This window comes from Marmota marmota, unplaced genomic scaffold, assembly GCF_001458135.2.
Source record: "Marmota marmota marmota unplaced genomic scaffold, marMar, whole genome shotgun sequence".
Classification (NCBI taxonomy): domain Eukaryota; kingdom Metazoa; phylum Chordata; class Mammalia; order Rodentia; family Sciuridae; genus Marmota; species Marmota marmota.
Genome location: NW_025999983.1, coordinates 4,480,986 through 4,490,222, shown reverse-complemented (window position 1 = coordinate 4,490,222; position 9,237 = coordinate 4,480,986). Strand labels below are relative to the sequence as shown.

The 9,237-nt window shown below is 43.6% G+C and overlaps 1 long non-coding RNA gene across 2 annotated transcripts in view; it reads left to right on the top strand.

Moving 5' to 3' along the window:
* The first annotated feature begins 3,017 nt into the window (after positions 1–3,017).
* LOC125617605 overlaps positions 3,018–9,237 on the top strand; it is a 126,348-nt gene continuing 120,128 nt past the window's right edge. For both annotated transcript variants that reach the window (XR_007348659.1, XR_007348661.1), the window contains exon 1: positions 3,018–3,735. This is a non-coding gene — a long non-coding RNA (uncharacterized LOC125617605). The remainder of the gene's footprint in view (positions 3,736–9,237) is intronic.

Below are 9,237 nucleotides of genomic sequence, written 5' to 3'. Positions count from 1 at the left end.
ACAACTCAGACCTGTGTGACTGCTGGTACCTCTGCTTTCCTGTCCTGTGCTCCCTTCATACTCAAGCCAACCCAACTCAGCTCTTTCTCTCACTGTACAAACCTGGTCCTCCTCCTGTGCTCAGGGAATGTACCTTCTTTTTGGCCACTTGTCCTGGCCATGACTCTGATTTCACTCTCTTTCCAGCCCTCCATGTCAAGTCTGTTGTCCTAGCCCCTAAGCTCTTTCCCCTACACCTCCTTCCCGTCTCCACTGCTTCCCTCCATTCTTGCCCTTGTTCTGCTCTGTCCAGGTGGCGGGAGTTTGCCATCCCTGGGCCCGATATCACCCGCTTTGTGCCACACTCCATGGCGCAGCCAGGATGCTCTGTTGAAAATACGAATCTTGCCATGCACTGCTCTGATCAAGGCAATCCGGTGCTTCTGTACCTCTTAACAGCGATTTTGTGACAGAGTCTCCTCTGCCATGCCTGTTCTGTGCACCTGCCCTCCACAGCTCCCCACAGAGCCCAGCCTCCTCCACCACACCCCGCCAGATGATCGCGTGCCTTCAGGAGCCGGCCCTGATGTCCCCTCCCTGGGTGGCTGACTCCTGCTCACCTTCTCTCCTCATCTTAGAGTTCCTTTCCTTCAGAGCCTCTGTTCCCCACCCCCTAGCCGCTGTCCTCTTACGTGCTCAGCCAGCGGTCACTTCTGAGCGGTACAGGGGCTTGAAGGTAGGCATGTAAAGGTGGGAGGGGGCGTGTTTGGACTCGGATGCTCAAGGGGTGTGCTGTGGTTTGGTGAGTTTGATTTCTCTTCCTAACAAACAAGACAGGCCACTTTGTCCCATGGAGAGTCCCCGGCGGGAAGGTAGGGAAGGTGATATACCCCAGACACTTTCAGAAGGTTCCCTGGCAGCCTTCATGGGACTTTTTGACACATTACACAACTTTTACTCTCTTCAAAGTTTTGCTTGCTTAATTGAACAGATTTCCATTAAAGCAAGCTAGAATTTACCCTCAGAGTTGAACTTTCCTGTCTGATTTATTCCTTTGTAACATGCTTACAATGTTGATTCATCTTTTTCTTAAGAATTTTTATTTGTTTACATGGATCACATGGGTTATGACCTTGAAATTTGAGAAGAAAAAAAAATTAATTAAAAATAAAAACAGGGAAAATTAAGCTGATGGTTGCTTTGCCAATGCCAGTTCAACCACTTAATCCTGGCTAATGGGTAAAACATTCCATGAATTCAAGTTGTAACTTAAGGCTAGCACTTGAGGCAGTTCAAGTTCAGAGATGTGGTTTGTGAAAATATTACTGGTTGTTGCTTATTTTCTTCTTTGGGCATTCTTTTGAATCATAAATATTTTTTATTACTCTGCATAACATTTAAAAAGATATATATATATATATATAAACACATTCTATTGAAAAAATATATTATGCTGTAAACTATCATACAATAACCAAATGACATAAACTTGGTACCCTGCAGGATCTCAATAAATATTTATTCAAATAAACTGAACAATGTTAGTTAATGTATGATTAATTTTAATAATTTAGTTGTTGTTTTTTAACAAGCTTTTCTAATTTGTTTTCTGTAGTATAGGGAGTTTTATTTTAGTATATATTAACTGTTTTTCTTTATGTGCTATTGAATTGCATGACAGGCATTGTCCTGAAAAACCATATATTAGGAAGAGATAATGTTGAAGAAAGAGAATAGTAATTTTGTCCAATTCAGCTGGTTAAATTCTGAGTGTTTAATTCTTTATTTGATCACTCTTATAACTGAGCTGAGTCTCAGATAATCATGGAAGAAACACACTGTACTGTTTTATTAAGAAAGAAATAGCTGTTCTCCAGGAAGGGGAAAAACACAGTGAAGGGCATGGTTCCATGGCTGAGAAATGAGTTAGGAGTCCTGCACCACCAAGGGGCGAGAGGCTGCCCTCCACAGTGCGGTTCTGCGGTGCAGCCGGCCTGGGTTGGGGCCGGTCCTGAGGCTGGGTGTGGAAGGAGGCTGGGGGGCACTTGTGCTGACTGCCACAGGCCGCGAAGCAGGCAAAAGCATTCACACTTCATGCTTCTTGTCCATGCACAGAAATAGACCCATCTTCAAATCAAGTTGCTGTGAGCAACTGAGAAGCATTGAAAATAATTCTGGAAAGAAACCAATTTTCAGTTTAAGGCCACTGATCATTTTGCTTATAAAGCCTAAGTATCCCAAGTATTTTGGGGGCTTGGGACAAGTCCTCACATCTGGACATTTACACTACTGTAAGCGCTTTTCTTCCACCTAAATGGTCCTTTTGGCTAACTCTTAAATTTGGGAAGTTTTCCATTATTACTTCTTCAATTATTTTATCCTGCCCCTTGCTCTCTTCTGTCCTGGGTTCCAGTGACATGATTGTGTGTTTGCATGTGAGCCGTGGTCTGCGGTACCATTTATGTTTATTCCATTACTTTTCTCTCAAATATACAGGTTGATAGTTTCTGTCTTCAAGTTCACTGAATTTGCTATTAAGCCAAGTCCATAATGTTTTCATTATAATTTTATTTTTTAACTTTAGAATACGCTTTTTGAAAAAAAAATTTTATTTCTCTTTCGGGATTGTACATTCATTTTGAGGATACTTTCTTTTGAGTCTCCAAATATATTGGTGATGATTGCTTTAAAATCTTATCTGCTAATTGCAACATGTAGGTCATCTTGGGGTTTCCCATTCCTTTTCTTTCTTTCTTTCGATAGCTTTTTCTCTTGGGCTCTGGTCAGTCTCTGTTCCTCCAGGGTCTAGGATTTCTAAGTATGGTTGGGACATACTAATATGTACGAAGACTACAGACACTGTTCTGTCCCTGGGGAGGGTTGGCTTTTGTCCATGCAGGCAGTTAACTTGTCTGGACTCGGGCGCCAAACTCCGTGTCCCCAGCAGTGGGCAGAGGTGTCAATCTTGGCTGTCCTGTAAGCTTCCAGCAGCTGTTTTCTTTTTATGGACATCCTTGGATCTCTGTGACCAAGTCGTCTCTGCTTCAGGATGTCCTTCTGTCTGTGCTGCCGTTCGTCTGTTCTGTCCTCTGACACTGGCGGCCAGTACGGTGGGCTCTCGGCTGCACAGAGTCCGTGATGGGGGAGGACCCTCAGGCGAAAAGCTGCAGATCCCTGAATCTCACCTGTTGAAGTTCCCACCTTTCAAGCCTAAATTCTGACCCAGTTTGTGTTGCTTCAGTTTTTATCAAAGTAGGTGTTCTCTAGTTGTTTTCTGTGAAAGGGTGATCTCACCTACTACTCCGCCACGCTGTCCTTTGGTCACATTTTAGGGACTTGGATGGACCAGTTTTAGAGATGTGGGTTCATTTACCCACAGAATTAGCAACAGCCAAGGAGAGGAGCTGGGTGCAAAGTGACTTTGAAATAGGGAAGCTCAAGGCACTGACGGTATTCAGTCACGCAGTCCTCGAAGTGTCTGACTGACTGGACGCTTAAAGAACACAGAGATAGAATTTGCTGCACAAATACTTAAGATGAGATGTGGAAGACTGTTCTCAAGAAAAGGAAAATCTAGAAAAATCGGGAGGATATGCCCAAAGTTGTGGAGGTGACGGACGGAGGTGCAGAACTCACAGCCTTGTTTTAATTCAAGATCGTCCTTGACTGAAGGACAGCAGATGGCCATGGCGTGGTCTCAGTGAAAGCAGCAAAATCACCCACAGTGACAGTTTCAAAGGGAAAATCGGAAGCAAGGTAAGAAAGACAGGGGATCTCATGTTGCAGGAATTGGGTTTCTGCCCTCCTTCCACGAGTGCTCTGGGAGGAACTTTTTCAACTTTGCAAAGCAGCAGAGGTCTCAGCACTCGTGGTCCTAGGGAGGGTGTGAGATCTGGAAGAAAGCCCTGAGGTTTACACGTGCAAATGTCCTGCAAGGGAGATCTCCTGCATGTGCACATCAGGGGTGGCCTCCAGGCAGTGTTGGCCGGAAGGCTGGCAATTCTCTGTTTCTGTTTACAAAGAAGAGCCCTCCCGCCCATGCCCGTGATGGTGGTATGGGACCTGCAGCTTGAGGATGTGCTAGTGGGAGAAGTAATGAACATTCAGACTGGCATGGGTGAGATTTCCCTCAGGACACTCTGGCTCCAATCTCAAGTCTCTGGGGAACAGGAAGTTTATATTTGTATAAGAACCACAACAGATAGATAGGTGGATGGATGGATGCATGAGAGATCTGAATGCAGTTATCTATCACATTCACATAAAGCAGGACTCCAGATCGTGTTGAGAATTTTGTAGGGAGTTCTCATTTCATCTGTTGCTTCAGTATTTTTCAGTTATATTTTGTTGAGTTGTTTTTTTTTTGTCTTTGCCAAAGTAACCTCTCTAGAGGGGTGTAGCGGCACATGTCTGAAATCCCAGAAATTTGGGAGGCTGAGGCACGAGGATCACAAGTTTGAGGTCAGCCTCAGCAATTTAGTAAGGCCATAAGAAATTACCTCAAACTAAATACATAAACATGTGACTGTGGGTGCAACAAGTTGTAATCAAAGTGAACAACTCTAAAGTGGAGAATGGGAAACACTTTTTTTAAAAAAAATATTTTATAAATTGTTATGAATTCAATTTAAATCACAGAACAATATGTTGAGTATTAATGGGAACTCTGTCTCTCAGCCATTCTATACTGTACCAAGCCCCGTGGACAACTGGCCTGTAACTGTACATTTAAAATGGTGATAAATATCTGATATCTTTGCACAAGAGAGGAACTTCAGGAGGCAAGAGTATGCAGTGGCAGTGAAGGGACAGGGTCTCAGCTCTGAGAACCTGCACAGTCGGCGTGCACCTGTGTAGGAGAGCTCTGCTGTCTGTGAACAGCACCGGTATTGCAGCCCCTCCTGGACCCGGTGCCTCTCCTGATCACGGCTTCCCCTGGAACCTCTCTTCACTCCCAGCACTGGGCTTAGCTTGCTTCTGGAATACACCGATTTTTTCTGATCCATTACTTGATTCCCTGTCCTTCTCATAATTAGCATGTCATCAGTACGAATTTTAGAATTATTTAGCATTGAAAAAAGTTAAAATAACATGGAAAGTTTAAAGGCTAAAAGTTACAAGAACATTTTCCATCTAATAGTTTTTTAACGACTATATTTTGATGCAATGACTACAGAAAGATGCACAAATTGTAACTCTGCACACAGTGAGCACATCTCCTTCCCCACAGCGCAAGCCCAGAGGAACAGCAGCCCAGCACCTGAAGTTCTCCTTGTTCCTGGCTGCATCCTGGCTGCAGCCGCAGGTCTCCACCATCCTCCTCCTGTTCTCCTGTGGGAACGCCCGGTACTGATTTTTTCCGAGCTTTTTCATGGAGTATCACGAGACTCAGCCACACTGCACCGTGCTGCGCGTCATTCTATGCCATTCCCATCGCTGCAAAGGGTTTCACGTCATGGGCAGAACAGGCCTTGTCCACTTTTTCTCTTGTTGGTGATACCTGAGCTGTACTGCAGTGCTTAGCTGTCATAACACTGCTGCTGTGAACATTTTGTGCAGGTCTTTGGATGCACAAAAGCACACATTTCCACACATGCGTAGAAGGGCCATTTCTGGGCCATAGGATAAGCATATGTGAGCGTGGACACTCACACCAGCCGTTTTGTGAGTTCTGCTGGTTTCACTCTCACCAACTCTTGATATATTAGTGTTTTAAAGTTTTGTGGGGTTATACAGCCGAAGGACATGGTGCATCTTTATGGACATCTCTTTTGAGAGCCTTTTTGCCTGTGTTCTCATCTGTCTTATTCTTAGAGGTTGGCAAGGGGTCTTTAATCACATTTAAATGGAGCATGCAATGATAAGGGCGAGACAGCACCCCCTTAGAGCTTGCCCAAGTCCTCAGCTGCTCCTGAGGGCTCACGGAGGTTTTGTATCACGGCAATTTAGGCCGATTTCTACCACTTTTGGTGTGTTCTCCTGGCAAGCCCAGGCCAGAAGGAGATGAGAGAGCAGGGTCTCCATGGGATGCCCATCTTGCCTTCCTGCTCCTCTTGCACAATGGGAAGGAGTCAGTGTGAGCCTGGGAGCTGAGTGAAGAGTGTTTGTTCCAGTGGTTGGATGGTGTCTGACAGTCCTCGGGAACAACATTCACCAATGTTCTGTGTCAGGGCTGAAACTGCGGGAAATGGAAGTCTTCCATGGTCTTGGAGTGGGAGATTCCCAGAGGTTAAAGGACTGTTGGATGTCAACATGCTTAAATGAAAGTTGGCCCTTGGTGGCACCCTGAGACCTGGTGGCCCACCTCTGCCCATGCACCTCAGTGAAGGGACACTTAGTTCCAGTTTTCCAGGCAAACCGACCATTAGCGGGGGCTTAGTATAGACAGCTCTTGGTTCACACGGGATGTGCTTCCTGTTGCTTCTGCCCATGGGTCCAGGAGTAAGGCCACTTGCTCACTCTGAGAAAAGCTCTTCAGATATTTGAAGACAGTCATCATGTCATGATCTTGTCCCTTAATTTTTCATTTAGGCTGAAAATAAAATCTTACCTCTTTGAAACAGACACCTGTAAACAGGGAGGAGAGCACCGCAGTCAAGAACTCACAGGCTGAAGATGAGTGGTTTGCTGAGGACTTCTCTGGTTCAGGACATCCATTGTGTTTCCTTCTGTTTATCTTCTCTTTATTAAACAGTGATTACCAAGTGGCTCCTGTGGCTCGTTAAAACCCTCAGCTTCCTTTAGTCAGGTACTGCCCTTCACTTTGTGGGCCTGTCTCCTTCCTGGCTGCCAACACCTGCTGTTACTTTTTTTTTTTTTGGAGCATTGTTAACAGAAGAATTTTGCGGTGAGCATCTTCTAAGTGTGCAACCTGGTGAATAGCATGGCTCTCCTCAAATCTCACTTTTCTGCGTGTTCGTATTCCAAGGTAATTTTAAAAACTGCTATAATGTGTCTTTTCTCAGTTACGTGAGGAAATATCCTTGATAATTCTTCTTTTCCTGGAATTCAAGAACACTTGCAGAGCTGTTCTGAACAGAGGCTGCACTGTTCATTTCTCCCTTGGAGAGGGAAAAAGAACTAGAAAGGGATTTGTTGATTCATGGTAATAGAGAAACACCCGGGCACAGGGAGGCAGTTCCTTTGAGTTTGATTCTCACTGTGCATGACTGTTGATTCCCTCAATAGTCAGTGGATATTTATGAAGTGCCTGCCTATGTCAGACCCCTGCTGCAGTGTGGAGGGCGCGGGGTGCACACTGCCCTCACCTGGGACACAGAATGATGCAGCTCTGGAGCCCCCACAGTTTGCTTCTGATTAGTGCCTTGGGGATGTACTTAATGGTGAGGTTCACTGTGGTCTGTTCTGTGTGTACACAGGAGAGTCAGGTCAGACTCGCTCCATGTTCCTCCCCTACCCTCGCCCACCCCGCCGTCCCTCCATCTGGTTCACTGTTCTTTCTTCTATCTTGATGGACTCCCTCTTTTCCTTCTCTCTTTATACCCCCTTATTGGACTAGCTTCCTTAAATCAGAGAAAACATTCAACCTTTGACTTGCTGAGTCTGACTTATTTCTCTTAGCATGACAGTCTCCAGTTCCAGGAAATGCCACAATGTCACCCTTCTTTGTAGCTGAGAAACGTTCCATTGTGCATACACACCACGTTTTCTTTGTCCATTCACCTGTTGCAGGGCATCTAGGTTGGCTCCACAACTTGGTTTTTGTGAATTGTGCTGCTATAAACATGGATGTGCTGTGTCACTGTAGTGTGCTGATTTGAGATCTTTTGGATATATTCCGAGGAGTGGCGGAGTTGGGTTACATGGTGGCTCCATTCCTTGTTTTCTGAAGATTCTCCACACTGATTTTCAGAGTGGTCCCACTAATTTGCACTCCTACCAACAATGTATGAGAGAAACTTTCCCCCCACATCCTCACCAACACTTATTATTCTTTGTGTTCTTATAATTCTGACTGGGGTGAGATGAAATCTCAATGTAGTTTTGATTGCATTTCCCTAACTGCTTGAGATGTTGAAGCTTTTTTCGTGTATTTGAAGTCCATTTGTATCTGTTTAGTTCTTTTGTCCATTTATTGATTGGTTATTTGTTCTTTTGGTGTTTTTTTGTTTCTATTACTGCTGATACTATTGATACTAGCCCTGCTGCTGTTACTATTTTAGTCCTGCTTCTGAGTATGAGGCCTTAGAGAAACTATTTAATCTTCTTGACTCTTCTTGCCTCAGAAAATTCGGAAATGAAACTACATACATGTTTCTGTCCACAAGATATTAATAAGCATGTTACCCAAAGCAAACCAATAAGAATGGTGGAGAAGATCATTGTACAAATATTCTGGGGATTCTAATTTAGGCAAAGTTGCCTTACTTACTAAATAATTTCCCTTTAATATGTTAATATGCATTGTACATCTCCAAAAGTGTGCATTAAATTTGTTCGAATATAAAATAATTTTTTTCCTGGTACTTCTCAGTATTAACAAAGCCAACATATTAGAAATAACATTATCATTCCAGGGAAGGTAATTTTTTCCCCTTCAATTATTTCCTAGGTCTTTCCCAACTTGAATGTCCTGTGACTCCATCATGTCATAAGCTCTCCTAGGTCAAGGACAACCACACATCTCTCTGTGTGTGAGATAAAATAATAATTAATAGTGCTCTGTTTTTCTTTAAGACAGTTCCCACTTTGAATGATGAGTTAAGTAGTCACCTTACCTTTTGAGTGATCTCAAGTTTCCATGAATATTGCTTAGTCTGTTGCTTCAATTGCCCACAGAGCTCCTCAATCCAAAACTATCTATCAGATATTGGATAATAGGAAGACCTACCTTCCCCTCACACCAACTTCTTTCAACAGACTGCCACCAATTTCCTTTATATGATTCTCTGTTTAAATAGAGAATGGTGAATAGAGCTGAATTCCATCAACTGTGTGCACAGCAGTGTTAATTGAACATCTATTGGGCATCCAGTTATCCTGTGATAATGATATGATGTACAAAAAAAAATTGAGACATTTTATCTTTGCTTCCAAGGTTTTTCAAATCTATCCCTGCTGGGTGGTGGCATGTGTTTGGCAAAGCATTTTATAATGTCATAAATGTATACATTAATCAACAATCCCCATGATGGTTACTAAGACAAATCAATTATATTTATCACTGCTGCTTGGAGGGTGAGTTTTTTAACACATGAATCAATAATCTGAACAAGAGCATATGAATTGGATGATAGC